The sequence below is a fragment of the Oncorhynchus masou genome, unplaced genomic scaffold (assembly GCF_036934945.1).
Source record: "Oncorhynchus masou masou isolate Uvic2021 unplaced genomic scaffold, UVic_Omas_1.1 unplaced_scaffold_1230, whole genome shotgun sequence".
Taxonomy (NCBI): Eukaryota; Metazoa; Chordata; class Actinopteri; order Salmoniformes; family Salmonidae; genus Oncorhynchus; species Oncorhynchus masou.
Window position 1 is genome coordinate 92847 of NW_027002105.1, and position 23668 is coordinate 116514.

General features: G+C 41.6%; 1 pseudogene; it reads right to left on the reverse strand.

Moving 5' to 3' along the window:
* The window catches only part of LOC135529995 (formin-2-like), a 158647-nt pseudogene that overhangs the window by 79294 nt on the left and 55685 nt on the right, over positions 1 to 23668 (reverse strand).

Genomic DNA, 23668 nt, shown 5'->3' on the forward strand with positions numbered 1-23668 from the left:
TAGAGGGTGGAGAGAGAGAACAGGACGGTTGTAGAGGGTGGAGAGAGAGAACAGGATGGTTGTAGAGGGTGGAGAGAGAACAGGACGGTTGTAGATGGAGAGAGAGAACAGGATGGTTGTAGAGGGTGGAGAGAGAACAGGATGGTTGTAGATGGAGAGAGAGAAAACAGCAGCATGGTTGTAGAGGGCGGAGAGAACAGGATGGTTGTAGATGGCGGAGAGAGAGAACAGGATGGTTGTAGAGGTGGAGAGAAAACAGGACGGTTGTAGATGGAGAGAGAGAAAACAGCATGGTTGTAGAGGGCGGAGAGAACAGGATGGTTGTAGATGGCTGGAGAGAGAGAACAGGATGGTTGTAGAGGGCGGAGAGAGAAAACAGGACGGTTGTAGATGGTGGAGAGAGAGAAACAGGATGATTGTAGATGGAGAGAGAACAGGACAGGTTGTAGATGGTGGAGAGAGAGAACAGGATGGTTGTAGAGGGTGGAGACAGAGAACAGGATGGTTGTAGCCCTCTGAGGGTGGAGAGAGAACAGGATGGTTGTAGAGGGTGGAGAGAGAGAACAGCATGGTTGTAGAGGGTGGAGAGCGAGAAACAGGATGGTTGTAGAGGTGGAGAGAGAGAACAGGATGGTTGTAGCAGGGTGGAGAGAGAGAACAGGGATGGTTGTAGAGGGTGGAGAGAGAGAACAGCAGTGGTTGTAGAGGGTGGAGAGAGAACAGCATGGTTGTAGAGGGTGAGAGTGAGAGAACAGGATGGTTGTAGATGGTGGACAGAGAGAACAGCATGGTTGTAGAGGGTCAGCCCTCTGAACAGCAGAGAGAACAGGATGGTTGTAGAGGGTGGAGAGAGAAACAGGATGGTTGACCTATCCTCTGTCATAGTGTGTGGAGAGTAGCTCTCTGAACACAGTAGGATGGTTGTAGAGGTGGAGAGAGAGAACAGGATGGTTGTAGAGGGTGGAGAGAGAACACAGGATGGTTGTAGATAGTCTCTAGGTGGAGAGAGAACAGGATTGACCTAGAGGTGGAAAAAACAGCATGGTTGAAGCCCTCTGAACAGGTGGAGAGAGAGAACAGCATGGTCTACTTGTAGAGGTGGCAGTAGTGAGAGAACAGCATGGTTGAAATGGAGAGAAAACAGACCTATGGTCTGTAGCAGGGTGGAGAGACTCAGCCCTCCTGAACAGGATGGTTGTAGATCAGAGAAAACAGCATGGTTGAGAGGGTGGATCCTCAGCCCTCTGAACAGAGAGAACAGCATGGTTGTAGATGGAGAGAAAACAGCATGGTTGTAGAGGGTGGAGAGAGGAACAGCATGGTTGTAGAGGGTGGAGGAGAGAACAGGATGGTTGTAGATGGTGGAGAGAGAACAGGATGGTTGTAGATGGTGGAGAGAGAACAGGATGGTTGTCAGAGGTAGGAGAGAGAGAACAGGATGGTTGAACAGCAGAGGGTGGAGAGAGAACAGGATGGTTGTAGATGGAGAGAGAACAGGATGGTTGTAGATGGAGAGAGAACAGGATGGTTGTAGATGGTGGAGAGAACAGGAGTCTGGGTTGTAGATGGTGGAGACTGAGAGAACAGGATGGTTGTAGAGGGTGGAGAGAACAGCATGGTTGTCAGAGGTGTACTTGAACAGGACGGTAGTGTAGATGGTGGAGAGAACAGGACGGTTGTAGAGGGTCAGAGAGAGAACAGGACGGTTGTAGAGGGTGAGAGAGCTCAGAGAACAGGACGGTTGTAGAGGTGGAGAGAGAGAACAGCATGGTTGTAGAGGGTGGAGAGAGTAGTGAACAGCATGGTTCAGCTCTCTAGATGGAGTGAGAAAACAGGATGGTTGTAGAGGGTGGAGAGAGAGAACAGCATGGTTGTAGAGGGTGGAGAGAGAGAACAGCATGGTTGTAGATGGAGACCTATCCTCAGAACAGCATGTGTCTACTTGTCAAGGGTAGTGACTTGACCTAGAGAGAACAGCATGGTTGTAGATCAGGTGGAGAGAGAACAGGATGGTTGTAGATGGTGGAGAGAGAGAACAGGATGGTTGTAGATGGTCAGAAGCCCTCTGAACAATGGTTGTAGAGGGTGGAGAGAACAGACAGGTTCCAGGGTTGAGAAAGGATGCAGTTGTAGACATGAGAGACTGAACAGGATGGTTGTAGATGGTGGAGAGAACAGGACGGTTGTAGAGGGTGGAGAGAGAGAACAGCATGGTTGTAGAGGGTGGACCTATCCTCAGCCCTCTGAGAGAGAACAGCATGGTTGTAGATGGAGAGAAAACAGCATGGTTGTAGCAGGGTGGAGAGAGAGAACAGCATGGTTGTAGATGGAGAGAAAACAGCATGGTTGTAGAGCAGGTGGAGAGAGAGAACTCTGTAGATGGAGAGAAAACAGCATGGTTGTAGAGGGTATGAGAACAGCATGGTTGTAGAGGGTGGAGAGAACAGGATGGTTGTAGATGGTGAGAGAGAACAGGACGGTTGTAGAGGGTGAACAGCAGTAGTGTCTAGAACAGGGACCACTTTCAGAGAGAGTGTCTACTTGACCTATCCTCAGGACGGTTGTAGAGGGTCAGGAGAGAGAGAACAGGACGGTTGTAGAGGGTGGAGAGAGAGAACAGCATGGTTTGTAGAGGGTGGAGAGAGAGAACAGCATGGTTGTAGATGGAGAGAAAACAGCATGGTTGACCTAGAGGGTGGAGAGACCTATCCTCAGAGAACAGGATGGTTGTAGATGGAGAGAAAACAGCATGGTTGTAGAGGGTGGAGAGAACAGCATGGTTGTAAGGGTGGAGAGAACAGCATATCATTGTAGATGGTGGAGTGAGAACAGGACGGTTGTAGAGGGTAGAGAGAGAGAACAGGATGGTTGTAGAGGGTGGAGAGAGAGAACAGACGGTTGTAGAGGGTGGAGAGTAGAGAACAGGACGGTTGTAGAGGGTCGGAGAGAGAGAACAGGACGGTTGTAGAGGTGGAGAGAGGAACAGCTCATGTGTTTTGTAGAGGGTGGAAGAGAGAACAGCATGGTTGTAGATGGAGAGAAAACAGCATGGTTGTAGAGGGTGGGAGGAGAGAACTGTAATCCATGGTTGTAGAGGTGGTGGAATGAGAGAACAGGATGGTTGTAGATGGAGAGAAAACAGCATGGTTGTAGAGGGTGGAGAGAGGGAGAACAGGATGGTTGTAGATGGCACCATAATCCCCATTTGGAGCAAAACAGGATGGTTGTAAAGGGTGGAGACTAAGAGAACAGCATGGTTGTAGAGGGGTGTCCAAGAGAGAGAAACAGCATGGTTGTAGATGGAGAGAGAACAGCATGGTTGTAGAGGGTGGAGAGAGAGAACAGCATGGTTGTAGATGGTGGAGAGAGAACAGGATGGTTGTAGAGGGTGGAGAGAGAAAAAACAGGATGGTTGTAGATGGTGGAGAGAACACATGGTTGTAGAGGGTGGAGATTGAGAACAGCATGGTTGTAGAGGGTGGGAGAGAGAACAGCATGGTTGTAGAGGGTGGAGAGAGAGAACAGGATGGTTGTAGATGGGAGAGAGAACAGGATGGTTGTAGAGGGTGGAGAGAGACACAGGATGGTTGTAGACGGGGTCCACAGAGAGAGAGAAGAGGATGGTTGTAGATGGTGGAGAGAGAGAAGAGGATGGTTGTAGAGGGTGGAGAGTAGAGAAGAGGATGGTTGTAGAGGGTGGAGAGAGAGAAGAGGATGGTTGTAGAGGGTGGAGAAGAGACAGGATGGTTGTAGATGGTGGAGAGAGAGAACAGGATGGTTGTAGAGGGTGGAGAGATAGAACAGGACGGTTGTAGAGGGTGGGAGAGAGAACAGGATGGTTGTAGATGGAGAGAGAACAGGATGGTTGTAGAGGGTGGAGAGAGAACAGGATGGTTGTAGATGGAGAGAGAACAGGATGGTTGTAGATGGAGGAGAGAACAGGATGGTTGTAGATGGTGGGAGAGAACAGGATGGTTGTAGAGGGGGAGAGAGAGAAGAGGATGGTTGTAGATGGTGGAGAGAGAAGAGGATGGTTGTACAGAGAGAGAGAAAGGATGGTTGTAGAGGGTGGAGAGAGAGAACAGGATGGTTGTAGAGGGTGGAGAGAGAAGAGGATGGTTGTAGAGGGTGGGAGAGAGAAGGATGGTTGTAGAGGGTGGAGAGAGAGAAGAGGATGGTTGTAGAGGGTGGAGGAGAAGCCCTGGTTGTAGAGGGTCCAGGATGGTTGTAGAGGGTGGAGAAGAGGATGGTTGTAGAGGGTGGAGAAGAGAACAGGATGGTTGTAGATGGAGAGAGAACAGGATGGTTGTCCTCTCAACATGATAGTTGTAGAAGCAGCAGACTCTGGGTAACATTGCTCTTTTGTTTAATGTGATATTTTGCCTTTTAAGATCATTTCTGAATGCAGGCAGCAGTAAAACACCATATATCTACAGGAGGTATGGCGCTGACATAACCCATACAATAGAAAATCCAAGTTCATCTTTCTTCATGAATTAAACGTACCTAGAAAATGGCACAACACAGTAGGTCTGTTCTGATAACCAGACTTCTGGGACACACAGAAGTCCAACCCTGAAAACGCTTCATGTGGATCTAACACATTCGGTCATTAGGCGTTTACATTTCCATAGGTTGATCATGGGCTTTTGAAACATTCTAAATCACGTCTGGGAAGCCTGGGATCCTTTGATTATTTTTTTAAATGGTCAGAAATCCTATAAAAACTCTGTACATGACTTAGACTCAAACTAGGGGTGGGAGGAGGAGGAGGATGGAGTCGGACGACGGGGGTGGAGTAGAGGAGGATGGGTCGAGGACGATGGGGGTGGAGAAGAGGGGGATGGAGTCCAGGACAGGGGTGGGAGAGGAGCGGGGTGGAGAGGAGGAGCGTCCAGGAGAGGAGAGGGGGAGAGGAGGAGGGGTGGAGAGGAGGAGGGGTGGAGAGGAGGGGGGCGGAGAGGAGCATGGAGGGGAGATTCCCTGTTTATTTAGGTCTGCTTAACAATCAGGGCTTATTGGGAGGAATGTTGCTGTATATTTCATGCTGGTGCCAAATAATTTGTTGCACATTTCAATGTAATCAATGTGTTTATACGTTCTGTAAGTCTCAGACACACTGCGTTCCTAGAGATGAGGCTCAGGCAGAGGATTACTGTGATTAGATTCCTTTCTAAATAAAACGTTCAATAAATACATTTAAATTCCTTTTGAACCCTGACAGCCTGTTGGCCGTTCATCTGTCCGTTCGTTTTGGCCGTCATAGTAAATAAGAATTTGTTCTTAACTGACTTGTTCAAGGTCAAATAAAAATGCAAAAAGACAGTGGCTCCATTGAATGATTTAAGACGTGAAACTGAACAGCCGATGCTCAACGAAATCCTCATTCAAAAGGTAGAAATACAATGTAGCCAGTGTTTCAAAGAAAATACAGAGCCATCTTCCCACCTGCTCTGTTATAAACTGCCTATTTCTAAAATGTTTCTTAGAGTCTCATTTCAAACCTTAACCCGATTCACAATCACAATTCTAACCTTGACCACTTTCATGGATTGTTTTGATATAGCCAGCTAACCCTCTCAGTTCAGACACCTGTGAGAGCAGGATCTTCTATGCCAGACTGAGCCCGTTTTAAATGGGTTCTCTTTATTAACCCCTGGTAGATATCTGAGAGGGGAAAGGACCATATCATTGTTTTCAGAGTGACTTCCCAGAGCTCCATCTATAGTAAAGTGCCAGACCTGGTGCCAGTGTTCTGAGACTGACTCAACTTGCAGTAAGATATCTAACTACCACTAGAATATCTCTGTTCTGAGATGGAATCAACGTGCAGTAAGATGTCTAACCACCACAGAATATCGCTGTTTTTAAAATGCCATCACTTTGCATCAACTCAGAAAATTGAATGTTGAAGTAGGAGTAACTCAGTAAAAACACTTGGTGTGTGTTTTTCTGAATGCTGTAGGGAGGCCATTCTTGCTGGTTTAAACCATCAAAACATTGAAATATTTCATTAGGGACTTCTGTTGATTTGACAGGACAATCCACATCAGAACACACAGAACAAAAGAGACATTCATATTTCCATCTCCACAGAGTGAACGGAGGCATGAAGCGCAGGCAGGACTCTCATTTTCATTGGTCAGTATTTACCCCTTCTCTAAGGGAAAACAAAGATAATTCATGGAAATGACAGGTCTTGTGTCTGGTTTTCTTCTTTGCCTATATATAACAATGTCAGGCATTGATCAGCAGCTGCTGTTCAGGCAGACCAGAGAAGTTGGCAAAACTTTGGACACCAGTTCTTCTTTGGAATGTGGTAGGAACCAACAGCAACACTGTTCTGGGAATCAGATCATGGACAGAGAATAGAAAGGGTCCATCACCACTCACTCCTGGCGGCCAAAGTATCACAGGAAGTGTGTGTGACAGATGACACCATCAACAGTTCGCCCTGTTTCTAACTCCAGGACTATAAGTATTTGTGTGTGTAGAGGGGGGGGGATTTCCTGCACTATCAGGACGTTTCTAGTATTACACTTTGGGAAATTAGCTCTAGTCAACAGAAATGTACCTTCCCTAACCTGGATCCTTTGTTTGAACATCGAGACGGCTGTGTCCATCCAGGAGGGCTCTGTCCATCCAGGGGACTCTGTCCATCCAGGGGGAGCTCTGTCCATCCAGGGGGATGCTGTCCATCCAGGGGGAGCCTGTCATCCAGGGGAGGGCTCTGTTTATAATGCTGTGTCCATCCAGGGGACGGCTCTGTCCATCCAGGGGACGGCTCTGTCCATCCAGGGGACGGCTCTGTCCATCCAGGGGACGGCTCTGTCCATCCAGGGGATGCTGTCCATCCAGGGACGGCTCTGCCATCAGGGGGACGGCTCTGTCCATCCAGGGGGACGGCTCTATTCATCCAGGGGGACGGTTGTATTTGGGCGGCAGCGTAGCCTAGTGGTTAGAGTGTTGGACTAGTAACCAAATCAAGCTACAATCAGTCTTCGTTCTGCCCCTGAACAGGCAGTTAACCCACTGTTCCTAGGACGTCATTGAAAATAAGAATTTTCTTAACTGACTTGCCTAGTAAAATAAAGGTAAAATAAATAAATAAATATATTATTATTATTATTATAATGCTGTAGGAGCCATCACCGCATCAGTTTATAATGCTGTAGGAGCCATCACCCCATCAGTTTATAATGCTGTAGGAGCCATCACCCCATCAGTTTATAATGCTGTAGGAGCCATCACCCCATCACTTTATAATGCTGTAGGAGCCATCACCCCATCAGTTTATAATGCTGTAGGAGCCATCACCCCATCAGTTTATAATGCTGTAGAGCCATCACCCCATCAGTTTATAATGCTGTAGGAGCCATCACCCCATCAGTTTATAATGCTGTAGGAGCCATCACCCCATCAGTTTATAATGCTGTAGGAGCCATCACCACATCAGTTTATAATGCTGTAGGAGCCATCACCACATCAGTTTATAATGCTGTAGGAGCCAACACCACATCAGTTTATAATGCTGTAGGAGCCATCACTACATCAGTTTATAATGCTGTAGGAGCCATCACCACATCAGTTTATAATGCTGTAGGAGCCATCACCACATCAGTTTATAATGCTGTAGGAGCCATCACCACATCACTTTATAATGCTGTAGAGCCAACACCACATCACTTTATAATGCTGTAGGAGCCATCACCACATCACTTTATAATGCTGTAGGAGCCATCACCACAGTTTATAATGCTGTAGGAGCCATCACTACATCAGTTTATAATGCTGTAGGAGCCATCACTACATCTGTTTATAATGCTGTAGCATGAAGGAGCAATCACTACATCACTTTATAATGCTGTAGGAGCCATCACCACATCAGTTTATAATGCTGTAGGAGCCATCACTACATCAGTTTATAATGCTGTAAGAGCCATCACCCCTTCAGTTTATAATGCTGTAGCATGAAGGAGCCATCACCACATCAGTTTATAATGCTGTAGGAGCCATCACTACATCAGTTTATAATGCTGTAGGAGCCATCACTACATCAGTTTATAATGCTGTAACATGAAGGAGCCATCACCCCATCAGTTTATAATGCTGTAGGAGCCATCACCCCATCAGTTTATTATGCTGTAGGAGCCATCACCACATCAGTTTATAATGCTGTAGGAGCCATCACCACATCAGTTTATAATGCTGTAGGAGCCATCACCCCATCAGTTTATAATGCTGTAGGAGCCATCACCACATCAGTTTATAATGCTGTAGGAGCCAACACCACATCAGTTTATAATGCTGTAGGAGCCATCACTACATCAGTTTATAATGCTGTAGGAGCCATCACCACATCAGTTTATAATGCTGTAGGAGCCATCACTACATCAGTTTAGAATGCTGTAGGAGCCATCACTACATCAGTTTATAATGCTGTAGCAGCCATCACCACATCAGTTTATAATGCTGTAGGAGCCATCACCACATCACTTTATAATGCTGTAGGAGCCAACACCACATCACTTTATAATGCTGTAGCAGCCATCACCACATCACTTTATAATGCTGTAGGAGCCATCACCACAGTTTATAATGCTGTAGGAGCCATCACTCAGTTTATAATGCTGTAGGAGCCATCACTACATCAGTTTATAATGCTGTAGGAGCCATCACCACATCAGTTTATAATGCTGTAGGAGCCATCACTACATCAGTTTATAATGCTGTAGGAGCCATCACTACATCAGTTTATAATGCTGTAGGAGCCATCACTACATCAGTTTATAATGCTGTAGGAGACATCACCACATCAGTTTATAATGCTGTAGGAGCCATCACTACATCAGTTTATAATGCTGTAGCATGAAGGAGCCATCACCACATCAGTTTATAATGCTGTAGGAGCCATCACTACATCAGTTTATAATGCTGTAGGAGCCATCACTACATCAGTTTATAATGCTGTAGCATGAAGGAGCCATCACTACATCACTTTATGATGCTGTAGGAGCCATCACCACATCAGTTTATAATGCTGTAGGAGCCATCACTACATCAGTTTATAATGCTGTAGCATGAAGGAGACATCACTACATCACTTTATGATGCTGTAGGAGCCATCACCACATCAGTTTATAATGCTGTAGGAGCCATCACTACATCAGTTTATAATGCTGTAGGAGCCTTCACATCTCAGTTTATAATGCTGGAGCCATCACCACATCAGTTTATAATGCTGTAGGAGCCATCACCACATCAGTTTATAATGCTGTAGGAGCCATCACCACATCAGTTTATAATGCTGTAGGAGCCATCACCACATCAGTTTATAATGCTGTAGGAGCCATCACCACATCAGTTTATAATGCTGTAGGAGCCATCACCACATCAGTTTATAATGCTGTAGGAGCCATCACTACATCAGTTTATAATGCTGTAGCATGAAGGAGCCATCACTACATCAGTTTATAATGCTGTAGGAGCCATCACTACATCAGTTTATAATGCTGTAGCATGAAGGAGCCATCACCACATCAGTTTATAATGCTGTAGGAGCCATCACTACATCAGTTTATAATGCTGTAGCATGAAGGAGCCATCACCACATCAGTTTATAATGCTGTAGGAGCCATCACCACATCAGTTTATAATGCTGTAGGAGCCATCACCACATCAGTTTATAATGCTGTAGGAGCCATCACCACATCAGTTTATAATGCTGTAGGAGCCATCACTACATCAGTTTATAATGCTGTAGCATGAAGGAGCCATCACCACATCAGTTTATAATGCTGTAGGAGCCATCACCACATCAGTTTATAATGCTGTAGCATGAAGGAGCCATCACCACATCAGTTTATAATGCTGTAGGAGCCATCACCACATCAGTTTATAATGCTGTAGGAGCCATCACCACATCAGTTTATAATGCTGTAGGAGCCATCACTACATCAATTTATAATGCTGTAGGAGCCATCACTACATCAGTTTATAATGCTGTAGGAGACATCACTACATCAGTTTATAATGCTGTAGCATGAAGGAGCCATCACCACATCACAAGACAACAGAGTACGAGGACAGAAAGGAAATGAGGTCACTGCTTCCAGAAAGCCAGGGGAAATTTTACTTCAAAACATGTCCTCTTCTAAACAATGACAGAAACACAAACAACCAACTCAACGGTCAGTAAACAACCAGCAACTCAAAGGTCAGGAAACAAGACAACTCTCTCATTGACGCAAGAAAAGAGCCTTATGAAAACTGAAGGAAATGCCTTTTATTGTACAAAAATATCAGTCGATCGATTCACTCACTGTCCTCTCCCTCTAAATATTACAGTGTGTCTAGGGGGTCGTATTCCACCCAAGGTCAGTGTGTAGAACAAGGCGACAGTACATGGCCCAAACTGCTCCTGGTCAGCAGGGGGTCTGAGTCAGGTCTACAGACTGCTACTGGTCAGCAGGGGGTCTGACAGTCAGGTCTACAGACTGCTACTGGTCAGCAGGGGTCTGACAGTCAGGTCTACAGACTGCTACTGGTCAGCAGGGGGTCTGACAGTCAGGTCTACAGACTGCTACTGGTCAGTAGGGGCTGACAGTCAGGTCTACAGACTGCTGGGGGTCTGACAGTCAGGTCTACAGACTGCTACTGGTCAGCAGGGGGTCTGACAGTCAGGTCTACAGTACAGACTGCTACTGGTCAGTAGGGGGTCTGACAGTCAGGTCTACAGTACAGACTGCTACTGGTCAGCAGGGGGTCTGACAGTCAGGTCTACAGACTGCTACTGGTCAGCAGGGGGTCTGACAGTCAGGTCTACAGTACAGACTGCTACTGGTCAGCAGGGGGTCTGACAGTCAGGTCTACAGACTGCTACTGGTCAGCAGGGGTCTGACAGTCAGGTCTACAGTACAGACTGCTACTGGTCAGCAGGGGTCTGACAGTCAGGTCTACAGTACAGACTGCTACTGGTCAGCAGGGGGTCTGACAGTCAGGTCTACAGACTGCTACTGGTCAGCAGGGGGTCTGACAGTCAGGTCTACAGTACAGACTGCTACTGGTCAGCAGGGGTCTGACAGTCAGGTCTACAGTACAGACTGCTACTGGTCAGCAGGGGGTCTGACAGTCAGGTCTACAGTACAGACTGCAACTGGTCAGTAGGGGGTCTGACAGTCAGGTCTACAGACTGCTACTAATCAGTAGGGGGTCTGAAAGTCAGGTCTACAGACTGCTACTGGTCAGCAGGGGGTCTGACAGTCAGGTCTACAGACTGCTACTGGTCAGTAGAGGGTCTGACAGTCAGGTCTACAGACTGCTACTGGTCAGTAGGGGTCTGACAGTCAGGTCTACAGACTGCAACTGGTCAGTAGGGGGCTGACAGTCAGGTCTACAGTACAGACTAACCTGGTCAGCAGGGGGCTGACAGTCAGGTCTACAGACTGCTACTGGTCAGAAGGGGGTCTGACAGTCAGGTCTACAGACTGCTACTGGTCAGAAGGGGTCTGACAGTCAGGTCTACAGACTGCTACTGGTCAGAAGGGGGTCTGACAGTCAGGTCTACAGACTGCTACTGGTCAGTAGGGGTCTGACAGTCAGGTCTACAGACTGCAACTAATCAGTAGGGGGCTGACAGTCAGGTCTACAGTACAGACTGCTACTGGTCAGCAGGGGGTCTGACAGTCAGGTCTACAGACTGCTACTGGTCAGAAGGGGGTCTGACAGTCAGGTCTACAGACTGCTACTGGTCAGAAGGGGTCTGACAGTCAGGTCTACAGACTGCTACTGGTCAGTAGGGGGCTGACAGTCAGGTCTACAGACTGCTACTGGTCCGCAGGGGGTCTGACAGTCAGGTCTACAGACTGCTACTGGTCAGCAGGGGGTCTGACAGTCAGGTCTACAGACTGCTGGGGGTCAGTCAGGTCTACAGACTGCTACTGGTCAGCAGGGGGTGATACTTTTGACCTTGTGGTTGGTCATCTCTATGGGGTCTGACAGTCAGGTATAGTATAGTGTAGTAAGATAGGGGTTCTGGGGTCAGTATAGGTGTAACTGCTACTGGTTCTGGGGTGACAGTCAGGTGTACAGAATGATATGGTTCAGGGGGTCTGTATCAGGTGTACAGACTGTAATGATATAGTTCTGGGGTCAGTATAGTGTAGTAATGACAGTTCTGGGGTCTGTATAGTGTAGTAATGATATAGTTCTGGGGTCTGACAGTATAGTGTACAGTAATGATATAGTTCTGGGGTCTGACAGTATAGTGTAGTAATGATATAGTTCTGGGGTCAGTACTTTTGACCTTGTGGTAATGATATAGTTATGGGGTACAGTATAGTGTAGTAATGATATAGTTCTGGGGTCAGTATAGTGTAGTAATGATATAGTTCTGGGGTCAGTATAGTGTAGTAATGATATAGTTCTGGGGTCAGTATAGTGTAGTAATGATATAGTTCTGGGGTCAGTATAGTGTTGTAATGATATAGTTCTGGGGTCAGTATAGTGTAGTAATGATATAGTTCTGGGGTCAGTATAGTGTAGTAATGATATAGTTCTGGGGTCAGTATAGTGTAGTAATGATATAGTTCTGGGGTCAGTATAGTGTAGTAATGATATAGTTCTGGGGTCAGTATAGTGTAGTAATGATATAGTTCTGGGGTCAGTATAGTGTAGTAATGATATAGTTCTGGGGTCAGTATAGTGTTGTAATGATATAGTTCTGGGGTCAGTATAGTGTAGTAATGATATAGTTCTGGGGTCAGTATAGTGTAGTAATGATATAGTTCTGGGGTCAGTATAGTGTTGTAATGATATAGTTCTGGGGTCAGTATAGTGTAGTAATGATATAGTTCTGGGGTCAGTATAGTGTTGTAATGATATAGTTCTGGGGTCAGTATAGTGTTGTAATGATATAGTTCTGGGGTCAGTATAGTGTAGTAATGATATAGTTCTGGGGTCAGTATAGTGTAGTAATGATATAGTTCTGGGGTCAGTATAGTGTAGTAATGATATAGTTCTGGGGTCAGTATAGTGTAGTAATGATATAGTTATATCAGTATAGTGTAGTAATGATATAGTTCTGGGGTCAGTATAGTGTAGTAATGATATAGTTCTGGGGTCAGTATAGTGTAGTAATGATATAGTTCTGGGGTCAGTATAGTGTAGTAATGATATAGTTCTGGGGTCAGTATAGTGTAGTAATGATATAGTTCTGTTATATACAGTATAGTGTAGTAATGATATAGTTCTGGGGTCAGTATAGTGTAGTAATGATATAGTTATGGGGTCAGTATAGTAATGATATAGTTCTGGGGTCAGTATAGTATTGTAATGATATAGTTCTGGGGTCAGTATAGTGTTGTAATGATATAGTTCTGGGGTCAGTATAGTGTAGTAATGATATAGTTCTGGGGTCAGTATAGTGTAGTAATGATATAGTTCTGGGGTCAGTATAGTGTAGTAATGATATAGTTCTGGGGTCAGTATAGTGTTGTAATGATATAGTTCTGGGGTCAGTATAGTGTTGTAATGATATAGTTATGGTTATATACAGTATAGTAATGATATAGTTCTATACAGTATAGTGTTGTAATGATATAGTTCTGGGGTCAGTATAGTGTTGTAATGATATAGTTATGGTTATATACAGTATAGTGTAGTAATGATATAGTTATGGGGTCAGTATAGTGTAGTAATGATATAGTTCTGGGGTCAGTATAGTGTAGTAATGATATAGTTCTGGGGTCAGTATAGTGTTGTAATGATATAGTTATGGTTATATACAGTATAGTAATGATATAGTTCTGGGGTCAGTATAGTGTAGTAATGATATAGTTCTGGGGTCAGTATAGTGTAGTAATGATATAGTTCTGGGGTCAGTATAGTGTAGTAATGATATAGTTCTGGGGTCAGTATAGTGTAGTAATGATATAGTTCTGGGGTCAGTATAGTATAGTAATGATATAGTTCTGGGGTCAGTATAGTGTAGTAATGATATAGTTCTGGGGTCAGTATAGTAATGATATAGTAGTAATGATATAGTTCTGGGGTCAGTATAGTATAGTAATGATATAGTTCTGGGGTCAGTATAGTATTGTAATGATATAGTTCTGGGGTCAGTATAGTGTAGTAATGATATAGTTCTGGGGTCAGTATAGTGTAGTAATGATATAGTTCTGGGGTCAGTATAGTGTAGTAATGATATAGTTCTGGGGTCAGTATAGTGTAGTAATGATATAGTTCTGGGGTCAGTATAGTGTAGTAATGATATAGTTCTGGGGTCAGTATAGTGTAGTAATGATATAGTTCTGGGGTCAGTATAGTGTAGTAATGATATAGTTATGGGGTCAGTATAGTGTAGTAATGATATAGTTCTGGGGTCAGTATAGTGTAGTAATGATATAGTTCTGGGGTCAGTATAGTGTAGTAATGATATAGTTCTGGGGTCAGTATAGTGTAGTAATGATATAGTTCTGGGGTCAGTATAGTGTAGTAATGATATAGTTCTGGGGTCAGTATAGTGTAGTAATGATATAGTTCTGGGGTCAGTATAGTGTAGTAATGATATAGTTCTGGGGTCAGTATAGTGTAGTAATGATATAGTTCTGGGGTCAGTATAGTGTAGTAATGATATAGTTCTGGGGTCAGTATAGTGTAGTAATGATATAGTTCTGGGGTCAGTATAGTGTAGTAATGATATAGTTCTGGGGTCAGTATAGTGTAGTAATGATATAGTTCTGGGGTCAGTATAGTGTAGTAATGATATAGTTCTGGGGTCAGTATAGTGTAGTAATGATATAGTTCTGGGGTCAGTATAGTGTAGTAATGATATAGTTCTGGGGTCAGTATAGTGTAGTAATGATATAGTTCTGGGGTCAGTATAGTGTAGTAATGATATAGTTCTGGGGTCAGTATAGTGTAGTAATGATATAGTTCTGGGGTCAGTATAGTGTAGTAATGATATAGTTCTGGGGTCATGTATAGTGTAGTAATGATATAGTTCTGGGGTCAGTATAGTGTAGTAATGATATAGTTCTGGGGTCAGTATAGTGTAGTAATGATATAGTTCTGGGGTCAGTATAGTGTAGTAATGATATAGTTCTGGGGTAGGTATAGTGTAGTAATGATATAGTTCTGGGGTCAGTATAGTGTAGTAATGATATAGTTCTGGGGTCAGTATAGTGTAGTAATGATATAGTTCTAGTTCTGGGGTAGGTATAGTGTAGTAATGATATAGTTCTGGGGTCGGTATAGTGTAGTAATGATATAGTTCTGGGGTCGGTATAGTGTAGTAATGATATAGTTCTGGGGTCAGTATAGTGTAGTAATGATATAGTTCTGGGGTCAGTATAGTGTAGTAATGATATAGTTCTGGGGTCGGTATAGTGTAGTAATGATATAGTTCTGGGGTCAGTATAGTGTAGTAATGATATAGTTCTGGGGTCAGTATAGTGTAGTAATGATATAGTTCTGGGGTCAGTATAGTGTAGTAATGATATAGTTCTGGGGTCAGTATAGTGTAGTAATGATATAGTTCTGGGGTCAGTATAGTGTAGTAATGATATAGTTCTGGGGTCAGTATAGTGTAGTAATGATATAGTTCTGGGGTCAGTATAGTGTAGTAATGATATAGTTCTGGGGTCAGTATAGTGTAGTAATGATATAGTTCTGGGGTCAGTATAGTGTAGTAATGATATAGTTCTGGGGTCAGTATAGTGTAGTAATGATATAGTTCTGGGGTCAGTATAGTGTAGTAATGATATAGTTCTGGGGTCAGTATAGTGTAGTAATGATATAGTTCTGGGGTCAGTATAGTGTAGTAATGATATAGTTCTGGGGTCAGTATAGTGTAGTAATGATATAGTTCTGGGGTCAGTATAGTGTAGTAATGATATAGTTCTGGGGTCAGTATAGTGTAGTAATGATATAGTTCTGGGGTCAGTATAGTGTAGTAATGATATAGTTCTGGGGTCAGTATAGTGTAGTAATGATATAGTTCTGGGGTCAGTATAGTGTAGTAATGATATAGTTCTGGGGTCAGTATAGTGTAGTAATGATATAGTTCTGGGGTCAGTATAGTGTAGTAATGATATAGTTCTGGGGTCAGTATAGTGTAGTAATGATATAGTTCTGGGGTCAGTATAGTGTAGTAATGATATAGTTCTGGGGTCAGTATAGTGTAGTAATGATATAGTTCTGGGGTCAGTATAGTGTAGTAATGATATAGTTCTGGGGTCAGTATAGTGTAGTAATGATATAGTTCTGGGGTAGGTATAGTGTAGTAATGATATAGTTCTGGGGTCGGTATAGTGTAGTAATGATATAGTTCTGGGGTCAGTATAGTGTAGTAATGATATAGTTCTGGGGTCAGTATAGTGTAGTAATGATATAGTTCTGGGGTCAGTATAGTGTAGTAATGATATAGTTCTGGGGTCAGTATAGTGTAGTAATGATATAGTTCTGGGATATAGTATAGTGTAGTAATGATATAGTTCTGGGGTCAGTATAGTGTAGTAATGATATAGTTCTGGGGTCAGTATAGTGTAGTAATGATATAGTTCTGGGGTCAGTATAGTGTAGTAATGATATAGTTCTGGGGTCAGTATAGTGTAGTAATGATATAGTTCTGGGGTCAGTATAGTGTAGTAATGATATAGTTCTGGGGTCAGTATAGTGTAGTAATGATATAGTTCTGGGGTCAGTATAGTGTAGTAATGATATAGTTCTGGGGTCAGTATAGTGTAGTAATGATATAGTTCTGGGGTCAGTATAGTGTAGTAATGATATAGTTCTGGGGTCAGTATAGTGTAGTAATGATATAGTTCTGGGGTCAGTATAGTGTAGTAATGATATAGTTCTGGGGTCAGTATAGTGTAGTAATGATATAGTTCTGGGTCAGTATAGTGTAGTAATGATATAGTTCTGGGGTCAGTATAGTGTAGTAATGATATAGTTCTGGGGTCAGTATAGTGTAGTAATGATATAGTTCTGGGGTCAGTATAGTGTAGTAATGATATAGTTCTGGGGTCAGTATAGTGTAGTAATGATATAGTTCTGGGGTCAGTATAGTGTAGTAATGATATAGTTCTGGGGTCAGTATAGTGTAGTAATGATATAGTTCTGGGGTCAGTATAGTGTAGTAATGATATAGTTCTGGGGTCAGTATAGTGTAGTAATGATATAGTTCTGGGGTCAGTATAGTGTAGTAATGATATAGTTCTGGGGTCAGTATAGTGTAGTAATGATATAGTTCTGGGGTCAGTATAGTGTAGTAATGATATAGTTCTGGGGTCAGTATAGTGTAGTAATGATATAGTTCTGGGGTCAGTATAGTGTAGTAATGATATAGTTCTGGGGTCAGTATAGTGTAGTAATGATATAGTTCTGGGGTCAGTATAGTGTAGTAATGATATAGTTCTGGGGTCAGTATAGTGTAGTAATGATATAGTTCTGGGGTCAGTATAGTGTAGTAATGATATAGTTCTGTAGGGTCAGTATAGTGTAGTAATGATATAGTTCTGGGGTCAGTATAGTGTTGTAATGATATAGTTCTGGGGTCAGTATAGTGTAGTAATGATATAGTTCTGGGGTCAGTATAGTGTAGTAATGATATAGTTCTGGGGTCAGTATAGTGTAGTAATGATATAGTTCTGGGGTCAGTATAGTGTAGTAATGATATAGTTCTGGGGTAAGATATAGTGTAGTAATGATATAGTTCTGGGGTCAGTATAGTGTTGTAATGATATAGTTCTGGGGTCAGTATAGTGTAGTAATGATATAGTTCTGGGGTCAGTATAGTGTAGTAATGATATAGTTCTGGGGTCAGTATAGTGTAGTAATGATATAGTTCTGGGGTCAGTATAGTATTGTAATGATATAGTTCTGGGGTCAGTATAGTGTAGTAATGATATAGTTCTGGGGTCAGTATAGTGTAGTAATGATATAGTTCTGGGGTCAGTATAGTGTTGTAATGATATAGTTCTGGGGTCAGTATAGTGTAGTAATGATATAGTTCTGGGGTCAGTATAGTGTTGTAATGATATAGTTCTGGGGTCAGTATAGTGTAGTAATGGATATGGTGGAACAAACTGTAGTAACGCCAGGACAGTTCGGAGTCAATCACCACCTTGTAGTAATGATATAGTTCTAAGGAATACCTAGGATAGGATAAGTAATCCTTCTCACCACCCCCTCCCCCTTAATGATTTAGATGCACTATGTTGTAAGTGGCTGTTCCACTGGATGCCAGAAGTGTAGTAATGATATAGTTCTGGATAAGATAGTCTGCTAAATGATATAGTAAATGTCAGTATATGTAAGTGTAGTAATGATATAGTTCTGGGGTCAGTATAGTGTAGTAATGATATAGTTCTGGGGTCAGTATAGTGTAGTAATGATATAGTTCTGGGGTCAGTATAGTATTGTAATGATATAGTTCTGGGGTCAGTATAGTGTAGTAATGATATAGTTCTGGGGTCAGTACAGTGTAGTAATGATATAGTTCTGGGGTCAGTACAGTGTAGTAATGATATAGTTCTGGGGTCAGTATAGTGTAGTAATGATATAGTTCTGGGGTCAGTATAGTGTAGTAATGATATAGTTCTGGTTATATACAGTATAGTGTAGTAATGATATAGTTCTGGGGTCAGTATAGTGTAGTAATGATATAGTTCTGGGTCAGTATAGTGTAGTAATGATATAGTTCTGGGGTCAGTATAGTGTAGTAATGATATAGTTCTGGGGTCAGTATAGTGTAGTAATGATATAGTTCTGGGGTCAGTATAGTGTTGTAATGATATAGTTCTGGGGTCAGTATAGTGTAGTAATGATATAGTTCTGGGGTCAGTATAGTGTAGTAATGATATAGTTCTGGGGTCAGTATAGTGTAGTAATGATATAGTTCTGGGGTCAGTATAGTGTAGTAATGATATAGTTCTGGGGTCAGTATAGTGTAGTAATGATATAGTTCTGGGGTCAGTATAGTGTAGTAATGATATAGTTCTGGGGTCAGTATAGTGTTGTAATGATATAGTTCTGTATAGGGTAATGATATAGTGTAGTAATGATATAGTTCTGGGGTCAGTATAGTGTTGTAATGATATAGTTCTGGGGTCAGTATAGTGTTGTAATGATATAGTTCTGGGGTCAGTATAGTGTAGTAATGATATAGTTCTGGGGTCATTGTAATGATATAGTGTTGTAATGATATAGTTCTGGGGTCAGTATAGTGTTGTAATGATATAGTTCTGGGGTCAGTATAGTGTTGTAATGATATAGTTCTGGGGTCAGTATAGTGTAGTAATGATATAGTTCTGGGGTCAGTATAGTGTAGTAATGATATAGTTCTGGGGTCAGTATAGTGTAGTAATGATATATTTCTGGGGTCAGTATAGTGTAGTAATGATATAGTTAGTATAGTGTAGTAATGATATAGTTCTGGGGTCAGTATAGTGTAGTAATGATATAGTTCTGGGGTCAGTATAGTGTAGTAATGATATAGTTCTGGGGTCAGTATAGTGTAGTAATGATATAGTTCTGGGGTAATGTATAGTGTAGTAATGATATAGTTCTGGGGTCAGTATAGTGTAGTAATGATATAGTTCTGGGGTCAGTATAGTGTAGTAATGATATAGTTATGGTTATATACAGTATAGTGTTGTAATGATATAGTTCTGGGGTCAGTATAGTGTTGTAATGATATAGTTATGGTTATATACAGTATAGTGTTGTAATGATATAGTTATGGGGTCAGTATAGTGTTGTAATGATATAGTTATGGGGTCAGTATAGTGTAGTAATGATATAGTTCTGGGGTCAGTATAGTGTTGTAATGATATAGTTCTGGGGTCAGTATAGTGTAGTAATGATATAGTTATGTCAGTATACAGTATAGTAATGATATAGTTCTGTAGTAATGGTCAGTATAGTGTAGTAATGATATAGTTCTGGTAATGGTCAGTATAGTGTTGTAATGATATAGTTCTGGGGTCAGTATAGTGTTGTAATGATATAGTTCTGGGGTCAGTATAGTGTTGTAATGATAGTTAGTTATATACAGTATAGTGTTGTAATGATATAGTTATGGTTATATACAGTATAGTAATGATATAGTTCTGGGGTCAGTATAGTGTTGTAATGATATAGTTCTGGGGTCAGTATAGTGCAGTAATGATATAGTTCTGGGGTCAGTATAGTGTTGTAATGATATAGTTCTGGGGTCAGTATAGTATTGTAATGATATAGTTCTGGGGTCAGTATAGTGTAGTAATGATATAGTTCTGGGGTCAGTATAGTGTTGTAATGATATAGTTCTGGGGTCAGTATAGTGTAGTAATGATATAGTTCTGGGGTCAGTATAGTGTAGTAATGATATAGTTCTGGGGTCAGTATAGTGTAGTAATGATATAGTTCTGGGGTCAGTATAGTGTAGTAATGATATAGTTCTGGGGTCAGTATAGTGTAGTAATGATATAGTTCTGGGGTCAGTATAGTGTAGTAATGATATAGTTCTGGGGTCAGTATAGTGTTGTAATGATATAGTTCTGGGGTCAGTATAGTGTAGTAATGATATAGTTCTGGGGTCAGTATAGTGTAGTAATGATATAGTTCTGGGGGTCAGTATAGTGTAGTAATGATATAGTTCTGGGGTCAGTATAGTGTAGTAATGATATAGTTCTGGGGTCAGTATAGTGTAGTAATGATATAGTTATGGTTATATACAGTATAGTGTTGTAATGATATAGTTATGGTTATATACAGTATAGTGTTGTAATGATATAGTTATGGTTATATACAGTATAGTAATGATATAGTTCTGGGGTCAGTATAGTGTAGTAATGATATAGTTCTGGGGTCAGTATAGTGTAGTAATGATATAGTTCTGGGGTCAGTATAGTGTAGTAATGATATAGTTCTGGGGTCAGTATAGTATTGTAATGATATAGTTCTGGGGTCAGTATAGTGTTGTAATGATATAGTTCTGGGGTCAGTATAGTGTAGTAATGATATAGTTCTGGGGTCAGTATAGTGTTGTAATGATATAGTTCTGGGGTCAGTATAGTGTAGTAATGATATAGTTCTGGGGTAAGTATAGTATTATAATGATATAGTCCTGGGGTCAGTATAGTGTTGTAATGATATAGTTCTGGGGTCAGATATAGTGTAGTAATGATATAGTTCTGGGGTCAGTATAGTAATGATATAGTTATGGGGTCAGTATAGTAATGATATAGTTCTGGGGTCAGTATAGTATTGTAATGATATAGTTATGGGGTCAGTATAGTATTGTAATGATATAGTTCTGGGGTCAGTATAGTATTGTAATGATATAGTTCTGGGGTCAGTATAGTGTAGTAATGATATAGTTATGGGGTCAGTATAGTGTAGTAATGATATAGTTCTGGGGTCAGTATAGTGTTGTAATGATATAGTTCTGGGGTCAGTATAGTATTGTAATGATAAAGTTCTGGGGTCAGTATAGTGTAGTAATGATATAGTTCTGTTGTAATGGTCAGTATAGTGTAGTAATGATATAGTTCTGGGGTCAGTATAGTGTAGTAATGATATAGTTCTGGGGTCAGTATAGTGTAGTAATGATATAGTTCTGGGGTCAGTATAGTGTTGTAATGATATAGTTATGGGGTCAGTATAGTGTTGTAATGATATAGTTCTGGGGTCAGTATAGTATTGTAATGATATAGTTCTGGGGGTCAGTATAGTGTAGTAATGATATAGTTCTGGGGTCAGTATAGTGTAGTAATGATATAGTTCTGGGGTCAGTATAGTGTAGTAATGATATAGTTCTGGGGTCAGTATAGTGTAGTAATGATATAGTTCTGGGGTCAGTATAGTGTTGTAATGATATAGTTATGGGGTCAGTATAGTGTAGTAATGATATAGTTATATACAGTATAGTGTAGTAATGATATAGTTCTGGGGTCAGTATAGTGTAGTAATGATATAGTTCTGGGGTCAGTATAGTGTAGTAATGATATAGTTCTGGGGTCAGTATAGTGTAGTAATGATATAGTTCTGGGGTCAGTATAGTGTAGTAATGATATAGTTCTGGGGTCAGTATAGTGTAGTAATGATATAGTTCTGGGGTCAGTATAGTGTTGTAATGATATAGTTCTGGGGTCAGTATAGTGTAGTAATGATATAGTTCTGGGGTCAGTATAGTGTAGTAATGATATAGTTCTGGGGTCAGTATAGTGTAGTAATGATATAGTTCTGGGGTCAGTATAGTGTTGTAATGATATAGTTCTGGGGTCAGTATAGTGTAGTAATGATATAGTTCTGGGGTCAGTATAGTGTTGTAATGATATAGTTCTGGGGTCAGTATAGTGTAGTAATGATATAGTTCTGGGGTCAGTATAGTGTAGTAATGATATAGTTCTGGGGTCAGTATAGTGTAGTAATGATATCGTTCTGGGGTCAGTATAGTGTTGTAATGATATAGTTCTGGGGTCAGTATAGTGTAGTAATGATATCGTTCTGGGGTCAGTATAGTGTTGTAATGATATAGTTCTGGGGTCAGTATAGTGTTGTAATGATATAGTTCTGGGGTCAGTATAGTGTTGTAATGATATAGTTCTGGGGTCAGTATAGTGTTGTAATGATATAGTTCTGGGGTCAGTATAGTGTTGTAATGATATAGTTCTGGGGTCAGTATAGTGTAGTAATGATATAGTTCTGGGGTCAGTATAGTGTAGTAATGATATAGTTCTGGGGTCAGTATAGTGTAGTAATGATATAGTTCTGGGGTCAGTATAGTGTAGTAATGATATAGTTATGGTTATATACAGTATAGTAATGATATAGTTCTGGGGTCAGTATAGTGTAGTAATGATATAGTTCTGGGGTCAGTATAGTGTAGTAATGATATAGTTCTGGGGTCAGTATAGTGTAGTAATGATATCGTTCTGGGGTCAGTATAGTGTTGTAATGATATCGTTCTGGGGTCAGTATAGTGTAGTAATGATATAGTTCTGGGGTCAGTATCTCACCATGCTGGATGTCCTTCATGTCCAGATGCAGACTGGACATCAGAATCCCCACTGCCTGAGAACGCTTGTTGTTCAGCAATTTGACCACCTGCAGAGAGAGAGAAACATCAACACATGATAAACTCAGAGAGGAGGAGAGAAACAAAACTAGAATGCTATCTGGCCCTACACAGAGAGTACACAGCGGCAGAATACCTGACCACTGTGACTGACCCAAAATTAAGGAAAGCTTTGACTATGTACAGACTCAGTGAGCATAGCCTTGCTATTGAGAAAGGCCGCCGTAGGCAGACATGGCTCTCAAGACAAGACAGGCTATGTGCTCACTGCCCACAAAATGAGGTGGAAACTGAGCTGCACTTCCTAACCTCCTGACCAATGTATGACCATATTAGAGAGACATATTTCCTTCAGAAATAATTTGAAAACAAATCCAATTTTGATAAACTCCCATATCTATTGGGTGAAATACCACAGTGTGCATCACAGCATCAAGATGTATGACCTGTTGCCACAAGAAAAGGTCAACTAGTGAAGAACAAACACCATTGTAAATACAACCCATATTTATGCTTAATTATTTTGACTTTTGTACTTCAACTATTTGCACATAATTTCAAGACCATATATACATATATATACACGTTGGGGAGGGGGGGGAG